The 17,549-nt window shown below is 41.3% G+C and overlaps 1 long non-coding RNA gene across 1 annotated transcript; it reads right to left on the reverse strand.

Moving 5' to 3' along the window:
- Nucleotides 1-11,353: 11,353 nt before the first annotated feature.
- Nucleotides 11,354-17,054, reverse strand: LOC148035399 (uncharacterized). The gene is made up of 4 exons (XR_015691188.1): nt 15,673-17,054; nt 11,961-12,203; nt 11,788-11,877; nt 11,354-11,696 (listed from the first exon to the last, which is right to left on the reverse strand). It is a non-coding gene; the product is annotated as an uncharacterized LOC148035399 (long non-coding RNA).
- Between the last annotated feature and the right edge of the window lie 495 nt (nt 17,055-17,549).

Below are 17,549 nucleotides of genomic sequence, written 5' to 3' on the forward strand. Positions count from 1 at the left end.
TGCATTGCTTCACTTTACATGCACACAATAATCCTTCGTGATCATGTTTATACTTTTGTATATATGAGCTCGGGTTTTTTCCTTGTGCTCCCCAAGGGCTTTTTCATCTGTATAGCTAGAGACCATTGTTTGAGTGGGGGTGTTGGAGCTATATATAGCTCACCCTATCTAGACTAGGTCTCATGTATATATATGTAGATTGAGATCCATATGATGTAGTCTTTGGGAGTGTATATGGTGTGTCTCTTCTCTCCCTGTAGCATCTCTACATATCTTCTCTCTCTACATCTCAACATTACTTTGATTAATGATATAATTGTATGGAAAGAAAGACATGGTGATCAACTTGTATGATAAGAAGGTATTGCTCGTCAAAAGCCCACTTCTTTTGAGCAAGCCATGTTAAAATAAAAATGGGAGAAAGCCATGGATGAAGAAATGGATGCCTTGGAAGAAAATGCTACATGGGAATTGGTACCTTTGCCTAAAGGTAAGAATGCAATTGGTTGTAAGTGGGTTTATAAGGTGAAACACAATGCAGATGGTTCTGTGAATAGATACAAGGCAAGATTAGTAGTCAAGGGGTATGCACAAACATATGGCATTGATTATGAAGAAACATTCAGTCCGGTTGCAAGGATGGCAACCGTAAGAGCAGTCATTGCTATGGCTGCATCAAAGGGATGGTCTTTACATCATATGGATGTAAAGAATGTCTTCTTGCATGGTGATTTGCAAGAAGATGTATATTTGGAGCAGCCACTAGGTTATGTGCATGTTGTTCATCCTAAGTTTGTTTGCAGGTTGAAGAAAGCATTGTATGGCTTGAAGCAAGCACCTAGAGCATGGTCTGACAAGATAGGACAGTATCTTGTCACTATTGGCTTTCAAATTTCCAAGGCAGATTTTTCACTTTATGTGAGAAAAACAAAGAAAGGTATTATGCTACTTGCCATTTATGTTGATGATTTGATTATGACAGGTGACAGTGATGAAGATATCCTTCATGTGAAAATGCTATTAAAGCAAAAGTTTGAGATAAAGGATTTGGGAGAGCTACGTTATTTCTTGGGCATTGAGGTGATTAGATCGTCAAGTGGGATACGGCTCTTGCAGAGGCAGTATGGATTGGACATGCTGTCCAAATATGGGATGACAGGCTGTAAGCCTATTTCAGTTCCTTTGGAGCGGAATGTGAAGCTGAGCGTAGATGCAGGTGAGCTTCTAGAAGACCCTACTATGTACAGACGCATAGTAGAAAGTTTGATTTATATGACTATTACCAGGCCTGATTTGAGCTATGTTGTTGGATTGGTAAGTCAGTTTATGCAAGCTCCAAGAAAACCGCATTTGGATGCGGCTAGACGCATACTCAAGTATGTGAAGTCCACATTGCAGTATGGACTATTTTATGAGACTGGGGTTCAAATACAGTTGTATGGATACACTGATGCTGATTGGGCTGGTAGTATTTCTGATAGACGATTTACCAGTGGATATGTGTTCTCTTTTGGGAGTGCTGCAGTCACTTGGAGCAGCAAGAAACAGCCTACAGTTGCCTTGTCGAGCACAAAGGCTGAGTATAGGGGCAAAGCAATGGCTACATGTGAGGTAGCTTGGTTGCATAAGCTACTTTATGATATGTATCAGCCTAGAGATGGGCCACTTGTCATTTATTGTGACAACATGAGTAGTATACACTTAGCAAATAACCCAGTTTATCATGCTAGAACAAAGCACATTGAGGTGCATTATCACTATGTGCGGGAGAGGGTGTTACTAGGTCTTATTGATCTAATTTATGTTAGCACAGAGGATCAGGTAGCTGACATATTTACAAAGGCATTGGGCGCAGAGAAGCTACGCAAGTTCAGAGAACTGCTTGGTGTGTAGGAATTGGGATTGAGCTCGAGGGGGAGTGTTGAGATATCGAGCTCCACTCGTGATATGCAAGGGTGACCGTTGTGCATTTATGTAACCACTTGTCAGTTGCAAATGCGGTTGGTACACCGCCCATGAATAATAGCTAGATTACAACTATCCTTATCTACTCTAGTTCGTGGCTCAGTTAATATGCCACCTTAGTTATTTGAGTTTGGTTTGAGACCCATATATAGGGTTCTTCTATTTCTTTGTATTTAAGTTCTTTTTTGGCTTACACAACTAAGAAGAGGAAAATTATTTTCAGCCTCCACCTGTGTGTGTATTCCCCCATTGTGCAAGCAAGAAAGCTACAAGTGAGACTCCTTCCTTCTCTCCCACAATCTTGACAGCACCATCATGATGATTGAATTTTCTCTTAAGGTTTGTATTGGTGGGATTATACTTTCACTCGAAGTAGATTGAATTTTTGGAGAAAGGGGGATGCTAAAGCTTTCTCCTCCCCCTAAACGAAGTGACTTAGATATTGATTGAGTCAATAAGACCTCTCTTTCTTAAGGATATCAGACTAATATGCTTAGGAGAATGTCTCCTAATGATTTCAACTCATTATCTAGCCCTTTCAACTCTTTCTTAATGTTGAATCTCGGCTTGACAGTGTCTATCGAGAAATACCAAATCTATTTCAATGCTCTTTTGCATAAACTATGACTGATTAGTCCTTATTAGCCAGGATTTGGAAACCACCACTTATTGGCCAATCTTGGAAAATGCACCACATGTCAAGACCTAAAATGGGTCTGAAATTGGCTCTAGGGCTCTAGCTATTGCTCACCAGAACACCCTCACATGCAGCCTCGCAGTTAGGAGCACCTTGTGGTCATATACTACTCTAAATCAATAACATATTTGTATCAATTATAATCCAACAATTCTACTCTTTTCGATTCCACAAAGGGAGTATCCCAAACATACACATGTCTAGCACCCCAATTCACACACATAAAGAGCTTCTCCGAGCAAAATGTTGTGCCTTCTATGGCTCTCCTACACCTTGGGGATTGGCCCTAGGATATGCTGTCTTTCACAAAAAGCATGAACGTAACAAAGGTCCTCTCATAATATAAACATAAGCATCCAAGAGACTATATATATTCCTCAATCGATTTCTACCCAAATATCACACTAACCTACAGTAAAGGGAAATCTTGCACACTCAATGTTGGCCATCACCTAGACATACAATTGTCATGCAGCCCGGAATTTATTTTCAAATACCATGTTTAGATTGCACATGCAAAGTGTATGGAACTCCATGATTAGAAAACTTAACTAAGAACCAGCCAACATGAAGTGTACAAACATTCTTCTCATGATTTCCTTGTACTTGCATCTTACTATGTTGCCAAGGAAGAGCACCTTGCTAACCCGTGCTACTGAAGCTCTTAAAACTTATGTGAACCACAGCCTATATGTTAAAATATGCAAAGAAATTGGTAAACTTAATCCAATATATTTTTATTTCATGCCCACATCCTCTACCATTCACATTTAGGTTGATTTTGCAAATGTAGGGAGATTTATGACAAATTTTCATAGAAATGAGCTCTAAAACACACACTTTAACACATAATTAAAGGCAAACTGAGGCAAATCCTCATGCTTCATCTTCATTATATATTCACAAATATTTTTCTACTTTTTTATGTAATAAAATATTTTTTCTTAATTTATTTTTCCTTTTCACTATTTCTCATGAATTTTCCTATTTATTTTAATATAATTTTTTTTTGAGTTTTTTGATTTACAGGACTTATGTGTGTTGGTTGGTATTAGTCCTATATGGCCTCAAGGACCAACCCCTGCAATTTTCAACCCATTTCATGCTGCTTGGGATTGTCCCTCTTCTTGATCCCCGTCAACTGAACCCTTCTTAATTGTTGCTCCCTTGGACTTCAAGCCCCCATTTGAGGTCCATTCCACTATGATTGCACCTCTCGTTCCCCTTTTGCTGACCCCCTATCCTCTTAGGTATGTAAACCCTATTGTACCTTGTTTTGATCAATCATTAAAGCTTAGCTCAAGCTCCCTAACCTTTGAAATCTTAGCCCTCAAAGATTCCCTTTCTTGTTGTGTCACACACGGCTAGGACCGGCAGGATCGTGTGCATCTCAAAGCCTTCCCAAAAGGCGTTGACGTGCAAGGACTTAGGCACGGAGTGCAGCATCAAACTTGGCAATTGCGTTTCTGCATCCTGGTCTCGAGGGTCTTCTGTGACCCGCTCTTGTGATCCTTTGACCCACTCCTTAAGGTCTTGCCATAGGGTAGGATGCTGCTTAAGAAGATCTCCTAGGCTAAGTATTACAGGGGTGGTCACTAGCGTGGTGAGGAGATCCTTAGATACTCATCCTTCCCCTAACCTAGAGTGTCCATGCCAATGGAGGCGGCTGATCTGTGGCTCTGTCATGCCAAGGCTTTGTCTTAGTGGCATTGCTTGTGGCGCAGTTGCTTCTACCGACTTAGGATGAGGCGGTGATGTTGGCATGCCTACGCTGGAGAGATCATTGATCTCTTCCTCTATGATGGACTCAGCGTCTTTGAGATGCTGTTGAGCCTCCTTCACCCATTCCTTTACCTTTTCTATAGCCTCTAATTGTCACTTCGGATGCGCGTATTCCCCTACCTTAGCGCTTCCTTTTTTGGCTGTCTTAGGGGCTGAAGTCTCTACCTCCGTGTTTGAAACCTTCTTTCCCATAGGTATAGTGGTAGCACTCTCGGTCTTTAGTGCGACCTTAGCTTCCGATCTCTTCTTTTTCCACCTACGGCTTTTCTTTCCTATTGAGGTTGCATCAAGATTGCTAGGTCTTAGTAGAGAGATGCGGTCCTGCTTCATTTGGGCTCGGGTCATAATCCGCAATGGAATAGGTGTGGCCTCCCCATCGGGATTTTCGACACCAAACAGCCCCAATGGGACAGATGGCCAGTTGGCTGAGCTAGAGGGAGGCTTTTGCTTTGAGCAATCTATGAAAAGATGGGTGATTCCGCACTCTATGCACCTTTGGTCAGCCTTGTCCTTGTTTTGCTACTCCCTTTCAGGGCAACATAATGAGACATGACCGGGGTGTCTACGAGTCCAACAAGTGACTGGATCCTGCGGCCGCCCTCCTAGGCCTCTACCTCGTCCTCGTCCTAATGCCATCTCCGGCACGGTTCGATAATCCATGAGGACCGCGTTGCCCTCATCGTCATCCGAGATGTAAGGGTATATATAGGTCTCTTCATCATACGGCTCCTCCATGTAGTGTACTAGAGTGTTGCTTGGTGGGTGGGTCACATAAGGACCAGGCGGTCTAGGAATTCCTGTAGGATTTATGTCCATTCTAGGGATGGCTGGTTTCATATCGTTAGGCACGGGAAGAGCCAATGGGGCTCCCCTTCCGAAGAATGGTTGCGGCCTGTTCGCTAGATAAGGCTGGCCATAGGGTTGCGAGTATGGAAGTCTTCTTGGTAATCTACAATACGCAACATCATGGCCGAACCTACCGCAGTTAGCGCAAGGTCTTGACCTAGGGTCTTGACACTCAGCCGGCAGGTGGTTTCCGCCACAGTACACGCATTGGACATGCGGGTGCGTTGGTCGTCTCAACATGTCTTGTAGCTTGGCTAATTCCATCTTGACCTCAGGCAAGCCTTGGTTTGTCTCGGTGGCCTTCCCCTTATCTTGGGATGATAACGGATTCTCTTAAAGAGACTCCTCACATGGGTCACGTAGTCGCGGATATCCTCCTTCTCTTTCTGCTTGGTGTTCATCAAGTGTACTAGCAGGTTATCGGAGTATCTGGGCTCTGCGAATCTCTTGACGAAGAGATCCTTGAGATTATTGAAGTTGGCTCGCTCTACAGCGTCCAGGCTTGTATACCATCTCCTACCCTTGTCGCCTAGGCAAAGCCCAAATGCTTGCGAAAGTTGAGTTTGGTCGTTGAGGCCGTTGGCTTCGCAGACTTTCTCAAACTGCTCAATAAAGCTGTATGGATCATTATGGGGTTGGTACTTATCGAGTTGCTTAGCAATAATCGATATTTTGACAGCGACGTCGCTAGTGCAGTGGCACTCTGCTCTACTGCGGTGTTATCAAGCAGCGGCTTCATAAGGAGCTCGCTCAATGTTAAGTCTCCCTCTAGTGCTCTCTCATGGTCCCCGTTCGGTTTTGGCCAGCCAAGTTTAGCATTCGTTGCACCTCATGCAGCTCCATGCTTTTACTTTGGCTTCTAGCCTGCTGATCCCTATTGTACTCGGCTATGCCCTGCAAAGCCTTGCGGGCTAGCCTTCTCTCCTCATCTAGTATTCCTCAGTGACTTACACACTCTCGCTTGTTTTGGGCCTAATAAGCTTCGTTGCTCAAGTCCTAGTCATTCTAGTGGGTTCTAGGGTATGCGCTCCTTCTTGCCATTCACTAGGGGGTCGATCATAGGTCCTTTGACTGGATTTCTGTTCTCAATGCATTAGGTCGCTGGGGAGTGCTCTAGCATTGTCCTCTTGTCCCTTGGTCTTGACTCCTATGTCGAGAACTGCCTACAAGGCATTCACCATGTTGTCCTAGAGCGGGTTGCGCTTCAGTCCATCGTTGGGGTCAATTTTTGATGTTTTTCACCTTTTTTCTTTTTTTAAAAAAAATTAAGGTGTGTCCAACTCTGAGAATCGGACGTCCGATTTACCAGTGGTCCGATTTACCAGTGGTCTGAAACTAGGAATCGGACTAGGTGGGTCCAAGTTTGAGCCATCTGAGTCTCAAAATCAGACAGGGGTTAAGTGTTCGATTTTCGAAAATCGGACAACTGGTCCGATCGAACCAAGCCTATGGTCCGATTGCTGACGTGTCCTAATTCGTGAGTCCGATTTCCTCGATTGGACAATCGGGCTAAAAGTCCGATCGGATGGATTTGGTCCAGTGTCTGAGTGCCTGAGTCCGAGTGGTCCGAGTGCCCAAATCGGACGGGTTGTTCTGATCAGACGGTTGTTTGAACGTCCGATTCTCAAAATCAAACATCGGAATCTGAGAATCGGACACTAAATCGGGTGCCCGATTTCACCGACCCGAACGCACTTTCGAGCATAAATTCGTCCAAAATCTTAAGATATCGATGATTATAGACTATAAGATTCACGAGGAATGATGTTGGAGTGATGGGGGAGATATCTATATACCTGGGGATCGCCGATAGCAAAGTCACTCCTTGCCCTGATCGATCAAACGGGTCGCCCAAGCTCTCTCTCTCTCTCTCTCTCAACTGGTTGCAAATGAGGATTTCCTTGCCCTTCAAGAACTTATAACCCTACTGGACATTACCCGGATGTTACCGATCACTCTCCTTGTGATGCCTACACATTCAAATGTGCATTTCCTCCATTTTTCCCCTGTGTTTCCTGATTTTCTCCTTATTGTACAACAGCAAACCCCATGCCTCTCGGGTGCGATTTCCTACTGTTAACCTACTCTAAACGCAACACAAATCAAAAGCAAAAAACTGAACTAATTTCTCCATATTTTCCAATCATCAAACAACGAGAATATCCCAAAATACTTACCTGTTTTGAAGATAAAAAACACCCAAACTTCCTACCTATCTCAAGCTCCGTTTCGGGGATGAATATCCTACTTCGATGCTCGATATGAGGCGCACAAGTGCTCAAGCTTGAATTCGTTGGTCCTGGCAACGGAACCAAAATGTGGGAGCTTTCGCTCAACTGCCAAGACCCACGGACCGCTTATTGTTTTAAGCATTCCAAGTGAGCTCTAATGGCTATCTCTCACCTAGCGGACGCACCATCGATCCTACAAGTGTAGTGAGCCTACCTTGATGCTTGACCGAGCACCCTCCTCTCTCTTGCACTCTGGTAGCTCCATGATTCTTGATGCTAGATCAAGCATCCTCAAGCCTCCTCCATCTCCAAGATCCATCCTCCATAGCCACGCGTGCAAGGGAAGAGAAGAGAATGGAAGAGAAGAGAAGAGAAGAAGAGAAGAGGAGATGGTGAAGAGCTTCACCCTCTTGATCCCTCACTCCCACACACACTCACTCCCTCACGCTCTCACACTCCCTCTCTCAAGAGAACACACAAGCAAGAAGGAGAGAAGAAGAAGACTCTTTTTGCCACACACCAAAAGAATGAGCTTCTCATTCACTTTTCAACTTTATATATAAAGCTTTTCCCTTTTTTACATGGGCCAAAAAGGATTTGGGACTTTGTAAAAAGCTCCTCTGTGCTGCGGGAAAAACGATAACAATGGGGTTTGCAATCTAGGACTTTCCACATCTGCCACGTAGCGGAAGTATTCTGGCCGTTCCCACTTAGGACCGAGGGCTTTCCCTAATGGTCATTTCCTAAACGCCAACTAGCATCGAACCCGAGTGAACTACTTTACATAGAAATGCCAAGTCCAAAGCGGATCCACGCTGCACTTGGTTCAAGGAGAATGGGAAACGAGAGGGATGCAAGCTCAACCTCTCTGTCATAAAGTATAGTCCCATTCCGTTTCCCTAAAACAGCGTAAATCAGGATTATTATAACTTAGACTCTAGGTCAATGCCCTTGTTGTTCATGTCCTTTGAACGATCTTTGTGCTGTCCAACCCGTAGGCTTATCCATAATCCACCCGAAGGCTGTCCAGCAATCCACAGGGATTACTATCCAAGATTCCGCCCATAGACTAGTATGCGGGCGTCGAGATCCCATCCCGAGTCACGTTGGCCTCTTGTGCAGGGCCTAGAAGGTGACGGATTTACGGCTAGAGACCCCCTGGTAGCCAAGCGTCCTCTTGCTCCAAGTAGCCCTCAACGGAGAGACCTCTCGCAGCGAATTCGGTCCACCTTCTCAGTGCAGTTAACAACCCCCTTGCTTAGGGTCAGGCAAGCAGTCGAGGGTAACTGAAGCTACCTCTCCCTTTAGGCCTTCAACCTGAAGCATTAGATATCTATTCATCCTTTAATTTTTTGAGCAAACAAAGCAAGCAGTGCTCTCTAAACTGTTACAAGCACAATCATTTCCAGTGGTCGTTATTTTGGCCAACTGCTAAGGAGCGAATCCTTCTTTCCGAATGCATCCAGCACTCGATCCGGGATCAATTGCAACTTGGCAAGATCCCCAAGGGTTTGTTTGTTAACCCTTTTATCCTTGGGTTAGGGCTGTACCCTAATCACACAACTTAATCAAAACCTTAAGATTAATTAACAATAAATATGTTATTCTAATTTACTGATTGGTCTTTTGCTTCCAAGCAAATATCTAATCCCCATATCTTGGTTACTTTACCAAAGAGAGGTACTATATCAGCACGATTATTCATCCTCTTGCAAGATAAACTTGCGTAAGAATATGCCAATCTCATTCTGAGGAATTGGCCATTCCCTTGTGATCAACTCACAAGATCATGCGATATTACAACTTATTGCACATGTGTCACATCAAAACTATGGGAATATTTTACCATCAAATGGGGTCTCTTAATCACGAAATCATGACTGGATAGGAAACAGGGTTAGAGTGTCTTCATAACAATCCGTTTCCGATTGCACTAGGCCAACATTGTCAGTTCTAAGGTTCCAAATTCAAATCGAGTTTCATCCTTTTAGCGAGAGATCCTTAGGGTAAAAACCCTAGGCCATCTCTTGTATGTACGTCCTAGAGTCCCTACATTCCATGAATGTGGGCAAGTCTTTAGGATATAAGGGTTTCAGCTTTGTCAATAAGAGCGATATGGGGTTTATTCCTTCCATGCATAATCGAAGTGTACTATCATAATTTCGTCTTGTAAAGATGGGCATTGGTTCTAATTTCATTACTTTGCAATGCATAAAAACCACTTGCTAGGAATGCATAGAAATCTTATGCTCACTTTATTTTGTTAATTTCATTGAAAAATACTAATGACGAAATCCCTCAATTGTGAGCTATTAGCCAAAGTATTTTCAATCGAGAAAACATACATCCTCATTTCATAAATGATCCATGCACAATTGAAATATTACGACATAAATCAAATTTAGGAAGAAAAACCTAGACTTGTGGTGAAATGTCCACATGGATGTCAGGAGATGATCCTCCTGCGGTTGCGCCTTCTGCCTTCTTAGGAGCCATCAAGACTTCGACCTTCTCGCCTTCGTCGCAGATTTATGATCTTGGTCGTCTCCTTCGCACTCAAAACTTCCTTTGTGATTCGGCCTCCTTGATTAATTTATTCGTCTTTTGGAACCAGCTTTAGAAGGCTTGATAGGTTTCCTCCTTAAACTTCAAGGAAGAAGGGGTGTAAAAGATTGCTTTGGGAAGGCAAACGAAACGCGATTTTAAAAGATCCCAGGGTAACAAGAACCCACTTGAGAGGGAAATAGGGAAGGGGGTTTAGAACCTCGAGCTAATGGGAGCTTGTGGGGGAATCCAAGGGGGAAAAAGGGCTTAATTTCCAAGGTACATGGGCTTTTGAAGGGCTTGGATGGAATGAAAAAAAAAAGGGGGTGCTTGTGAAGGGTGTAAATCCCAGGGGGTGGGGTTATAAAAACCCGCTTTGCAAAGGCAATAGTAGGAAAGGCCCACGGGAAAGGGGCTTTGGATCCTTGGGGGGGGGAAGGGAGCTTCAAAATGTGGCGAAGGGATTGAAGATGGATGCCAGACGATCAGACGGCGGCGTTCTGGTGGCAGCTCCGCGAGCTCCTCCTTTGTCTATGGCAGCGATTCGGCACTCCCATGGAATGTTACGGGGTTTGCGATCTAGGACTTTCCGCGTCTGCCATGTAGCGAAAGTATTCTGGCCATTCCCACTTAGTACGGACCTGAATCAGGGCTTTCCCTAATGGTCATTTCCTAAATGTCAACTAGCGTCAAACCTGAGCAAACTACTTCATCTACGGCAACGATTCGCTCCCTCTTCCAGCTCTATGGCAGCGTCACGATGACTATCGCCTCCTCCCTCAGGACCAGCTTTACGCCCTCTCTCACAGCCCTCCACTGCAACGTGATGGCTACCCACTCTTCTACTCCCCTTCCACAAGCTTTTATAGCTGAGGGGAGGGGATCCTCCCTCCCCCACGTGGCCTTACGCATGGCCGTCACCCTTTGCAAGCTCCAGCAAGGATCTTAATCACGCTTCTTATTCCCCTCTTCTCCAGCACGACAGTCCGTTGGGGGAAAGGGGGATAATTAAAAAAATTACCATAATTTCAACAATTTTCCTTTTTGCCTCCTATCAAGAGGAGGTTCTTGTGAGGAATGCCGTTTAGAGATCAGAGATATTATAGTTTAACATACATATATGTGTGAGAAACTAATATTAGTCATAAGATGATAACAATGTAATACCCATATATACATGTATGTGTGTAGGTTTGATCTGCACATACATGAGTGCATGAAGAAAGGTTATGGAATGATGATCCATGAATGTCTGTACTATGTTGAAGAACCAATGTTTTGATCATTTTAACCAACCATGAAAGAGAATGGTCTTTTTCTTAAATATTAGTAGATAATAGACCATAGATACAGAAAGATAACCTTCACCAACACAAATGGGTGAGACGTCAATGAGATGTCGTCCATTATTTTAAGATGCAAGAGTGAGAGGCTCATATTCAGCAGTAAAGTTAGAAACATCAACTTCGATGGTGGTTGATGTGGTGGAAGAGGATGTGACCATCATTGATGGATCAGTTGTGAGAGTACTTGTTGAGGTCCCATCTTTATACAAGGAGTTGACATCATCTCCCATATTATAAAGTTCGCACTCCACAGTCCAAGCATTGTCATCACATATGATCAAAGAGCTCAATAAATAGGAAAATAAACTATGTCAGCATAGTTGCACAACATAAGCATGTCTATAATAGTACATACTCAAAACAAGCAACCACTTACAACATTGGTGACACCTGTATCATCGATGAAGACAATCTCTACACCATCAAGGGAGTTTGATGATGCATCGCAGCCCGCAATGGCTTGGATCTAGTACACATACATGGTATAGAAGTGAGTATGCAAAGAAACAAAGCAATACAAACAGTAAATTGAGAGTGAACCGCACGCACAATCCACATATGGTAAGGAGTGACAGTAGCAGGGATGGTGAGATATCCAGCCTCAATCAACTGACAAGTTGACTCTACCGCATCTGTCGAGATAGCACCCCAGAATAATCCAGGCGTGCCTTGAGCCAACAGGGCTAACGCCAAGAGCGATATCCATGACGAGTTCTCTGGATAGCCATTGTCAGGAGGCTGTAAACCCACAGCTACAATGTGGCATCTGCTTCCTCCATAATGTTGCCATAACTGATGACAACGGACATGAATGCTATTAGGATCAGATAGAGGGGGCACTGGAGGCGCATTGATGCGGCCGCCACCGATGATACTGACTAGTATTTGTAATGATTTGAATCTTGTTCATACCTAGCCACGAGGGGTATATCACACACGTATAACACAAGGAACTTTAAACACTTTTCCATATAGTAAAAAAATAGAGATTTTCTAGATACTTATCAAAGTATCTAGAAAAAGTCTCAACTAGTAAAAGTGGAACACTTTACAAGTTAATGATCTAGTAAAATATTTCTATATAGAAAATTTTTAAAATTCCTAGTTGATGATCTAGTAAAATATTCCTAGATAAGAAAACTAGTTGAAACTATAGATATAGTAAAATTTTCCTATACAAGAAAACTAGTTGGAATTATTAGTACAAGCCATTATCACACTAATATCTCGTGTTAAGAAAACTAATCATGATTTGTTCACAATGTTGTATTATTAGCAATAGAATTGTGATTGAATTCACTGAAAAAGTTGTCTTGAACACTACATTCTCTCTGTAATGAAGGTGGGAAAAGCATGGATTTCATGTGGAAAATAGATGGGAAAATAGTAGGGGAAATGTGAGAAATGTGGGGGACTATATAAGTCAACCCCAAAAGGATTGTAAGGTACCTATTTGATTTGACACCTAATCTCCAACTCAATCGTCTTCCTTCCTCACCTGTGCTCTCTCTCAATTCACGCTACTCCTATCTCCCCTTCCTTCTCTATCTTCCCTTGCCTTCACAAGAAACTCTAGACCACTTACTATATAGGAAAAAAAAGAGAATTTGCTAGTTAGATTTCCACATAACTAGAAAGAGTCTAATATAGGAAAAATCAAACTTTACTAGATTGCCAATCTAGAAAGATAGTTTTTGATATAGAAATTTTTTTCTAGTTAACTTACTATATAGAAAGCTTTTTTCGGTTAGCTTACTATATAGGAAGTTTATTTTCATGACTATCTCTATAGTAACTTCATCGAAAAAGTTACCATATAAAAAAGTATAACATATAACATCTATGTAGTAGCTTTATCATACAACTTAGCATATAGGAGGCATATAATAACATTATAAAATCTAATAGAATGATATTTTTATTCTCTGATATAAATAATAATAGAAAAATACTTGATTTAAAAAGTGATTTTAATAAAGTAAAAGTGAATAATAGAAATTTTGCCAATGTCCACAATACAAACACAAGAGCCTTTTAATCATTTCCTACACAGGAAAAAAAAGGGAATTCCCTATCAATTCCCTAGATAAAAATACACATAAGTAGGGAAAGTATATAATAGGGAAAATGGAACATTTCTCTAACTAGGAAATGTTCTATTTTCTCTATTATTTACTTTCCTTACTTATGTCTAAATTTCCCTTTGTGATTCCTTAGTTTTTCTAACTAGGAAATGTTCCATTTTCCCTATTATTTACTTCCCCTACTTATGTGTATTTTTATCTAGGGAATTGATAGGGAATTCCCTTTTTTTTCTTTTCTATGTAAGAAAATTTTCATATGGGGGAAAGTTTTCCTACAAAGGGAAATTTTTCTATGTTTCCCTATAAAGGAAAAATTCCCTACATATGATAGTTTTCCTATATAGGAAATTTCATATGTGATTCTAATTTTCTCTAACTTGGAATAAGCATGAGTTTGACTTTTTGTATCCATGTGAAATAGTGAAAGTAACGGTATATCATATCTCCAACATCACTACAAGTATCCTCTACTACTACAAGCACACTATTTAACAATATATGACAATCCTACATTTAAAAATATATGACCACATCCAACTCAAAAGCTTATCGTAAAATTCTTGTGCATCTTCAAAAAGGCAACCTTTGGCATACATATATCGATACATGCCAACAACTTTATAGCATCCCCACTTTCTAAATTGCAATGTCTATTAGTTGTCACTTGTTTGTAGCTCTAATGCTACCACAGGCTTTTAAGACATAAGCAAAGGCAAATGTATCTAGAGAAAGAAAGGACCTCATCTTGCATTTGGTCAAAAGAAGTCAAAGCTCCCACTTTGGCCATGTTGGATATACACTGAGATAAGTATGTTCAACACAACTAGGTAATGTGTAGAAATCTTATCAAACACTTCTTATTTCTTGTCCCTTAATTGCAGATTCTAAGCTACCACAAACTTTCAATACATTTATTCAAAATACCCCAGTTTCTCTCCATAACCATCATGTATAGATCCTGCTATTAGCACGTTTCACAAAACTAGATTTGAAACTAGTGGCTTATCAAGCACTTGTGCTTTTGCAAGGAAGCCAAGTTAGCACACATATCTACTAATACAATGCCAACTACTATATCATGTGTATTTCTTGGCCCTTAGATGCAACCAAAGACTAAGTCAACATAAAAAACTTTCAGGTTCATCTATTCAATAAGTTTCAATGCTTGCTCACCTTACCCATTGTGTGCATATTCTATAATTGGTACATTCCATGAGACTAGACTCCAAACTATGCTTCTCAAACACCTCTTACACTTTTGCAAGCAACCTACTTTTTGCATACATGTCTAACAATGCATTGCCAGCTAGAATATCTTATTTTAGAAACCACTATTTAGCAATCTCAAAATGTATTTCTTGTCCCTCAACTATAGCTTTGACACAACCATAGGCTATCAGTATTTGGAAAGATGCCCTCATATCATGTTCTTTCATAACAGTTTAGTACTTTCTTATCATGCCCATGTGGCACATATCCTGCTATTAGGGAGCTCCATAAAACCACCTCTTTGACTAAAAGTTGGTAAAAAATGTACTGTACTACTACAAGTAAAGCACATTTCACATACCTATCAACTAATGAAATGCCATCAATAGTATCCTTTTCTTAGCACCACAGGCTTTCAAGGCACAAGCAAAGGTGAAGAGACCCTCAAGTTGCATCTATTCATAATATGTCAAGGCCTATTGTTCACACCCGTATTGTATATATCCTGCAATTCAAGCATTTCATGATGCCATACTCCAAATCTCTTTTTTGTTTGCAAGTGAAATATATTTAGCACACATATTCTTAAGTTGTTTCCTATGTAAATGTTTCTTTCCTAGCAAAACCAATATGAGAATGTCAACAAGAAAATTGCTACCCCTGTGAAGATCTATTTTCTTAGCATAAGACTTTAGTATGGCCATCTACTTATATGCCCTTCTCAATTGCTAATATGCTACCACAAGCTCCAAAATCGTTGGGAAAGGACCTATCAACATGTAGCCAACAAACCATACTCTACACAACATAAAAGTTTTCTCAACCACTTCATAAACTATATCAAGTTTACCACCTAGCATTGAGAGAGGAAAGATATGCTCTAAATTTTCAAACACAATTCAATACATGATTGGAGCAAACATACTCACTAAAAATTTTGAGTAGACCACCCTTAAGCAAGAAAGTACCTCGCAATCCCAACGTGGTTACAATTTGTCTTTATTTGCAACTGCAAGTTGAATGTCTTCTCTTCCTTCAAGTAGTTGTTGTGGTTTGCCTTCATAAATGGAGACAATGATCTCTTTCTTTACCTCTTTGAAGTAAACCAGCAAAACCACCACTTTTGATGCATGTAGACATTTGACTACAAAACTTGTACTTAAACATTACTTCTAAACCAACAGTTTATCAAAGGATTAGAAGGCAACTATAGACACAAGAAGATAATGGGAACCAACCATCAGTAAAAACAAAAGCTATCAAGGGAAGAGCAAGTATGTGTCTAGCCTAATTAAGAAACACATACACATTTCTACCTTCCCCATAGCCTATTTCTGGTCAAGCAAGAACTAATTGTAAATATTTGGGCTTCTTATCTTGCTCTCATGTGGCTTTCAAATACTAGTACCTTAAGAGCAAAAGAAATTTCTGCAAAGTGCATCAACAGAAATTTCATTGCCCCAAGCCCATGATCTTAAATACAATTGAATAAGGTAGCTACTCATAATGGCATACATGGTATCTCAACAATATACTATCCGTATTTTAGTCTAAGTAAGAGAAGGAGCATACCTGAACCTGCAAATCAACTCCATTGTGCTTGTACTCCACATACAAGTTTCTAGAGAATTTCTCAATGCACATACATAATCAGACATTAAATGATATCCAGAGACAACGCATCTTATGGGCATCCCCTTTCCCATACCTACTTGCTCATTACCAACACATGTAGATGAATTTCACATGCAAGAGACTTGCTCTTGATGTATATAGAGATAGAACCAATGTACCCTTTGGTGCCAGTATATATATACTGCATAGAGAGGATGTGACGCCAGTATTTACGCAGATCCAGACCCGATGTTCAGAATGGCACCGCACTTGCGATTGAGCATGCCTAGAAGCACAGTCAGCACGTATGAGGTCCGCAGTTAGCTTTGCATCGATCGCGACCTCATGAAAGAAGTGGGTGTATGGATAACATTGTCCTGCATTATTGTAGATCAAGATCCCCACATCAAGGCGCTTCACCCTAGAGAGCCCTGCGACGAGGTCAGGATCCAAAAAATCCAGCACCACAAACTACACATCACTGATCTGTACTTCGTCTTCAAGTGTGAGACGCTAGGGTTTGAGGTTTCTCCTGCGCGTGACCAGTGAGGAAAAGGTTGAGGCGGCGGCGAGTCGGAAGCAGAAGCCACAGTCGATGCGATCCATGGAGTCTCGCGATAATGACGGCCCAGGAGCCATAGCGGGAGAGATGAAGCGACACCTGCACAACTAGGCTTTTGCGAGGGCAAGGGAGGGGGAGGGATATTCGGAGGGACTAAATGTCTCTTATTTTGTCAAAAAAGCTCAACTTCAAAATCATACACACAATTGTTCACTTCCTTTGTCTTTGAAAATTTAAGGATCGTAACTCTTGTTCACAGAACATTCTTGACTCTTTATTTTCCTCTCTCTATATGTAACATGGCTATAGCTAATGATTAGCTAGTGTGATGGGCAAAGATTACATGAATCCTTCTTGTTCCACATTGAGAAGGAATTTGGAAATGAAGGTGCAGGGCCAATATAATGATACTAAGGGATGCATTGTTTGAAGATTCTAACAAAACCAATACTAAGCAAAATATAAATGGAACTTAGACAAAGCATGTATTCAATGTCTATGAATTTGTATTATAAAGCTAATGATTATGCATCTTTTGTACAAAATTGCCATTAGGTTGTGTCTACTTTTGGGGTATTAATATATGACTTTGCTTGAAATACATTTTACAATGTAGCTCGTGTTACTAATATTCAAGCATACCTTATAGATAATCTAATCATGGAATCA

Source organism: Lygodium microphyllum, chromosome 6 (assembly GCF_053477565.2).
Source record: "Lygodium microphyllum isolate KBCC chromosome 6, Lygodium_microphyllum_v1.1.10, whole genome shotgun sequence".
Lineage (NCBI taxonomy): Eukaryota > Viridiplantae > Streptophyta > Polypodiopsida > Schizaeales > Lygodiaceae > Lygodium > Lygodium microphyllum.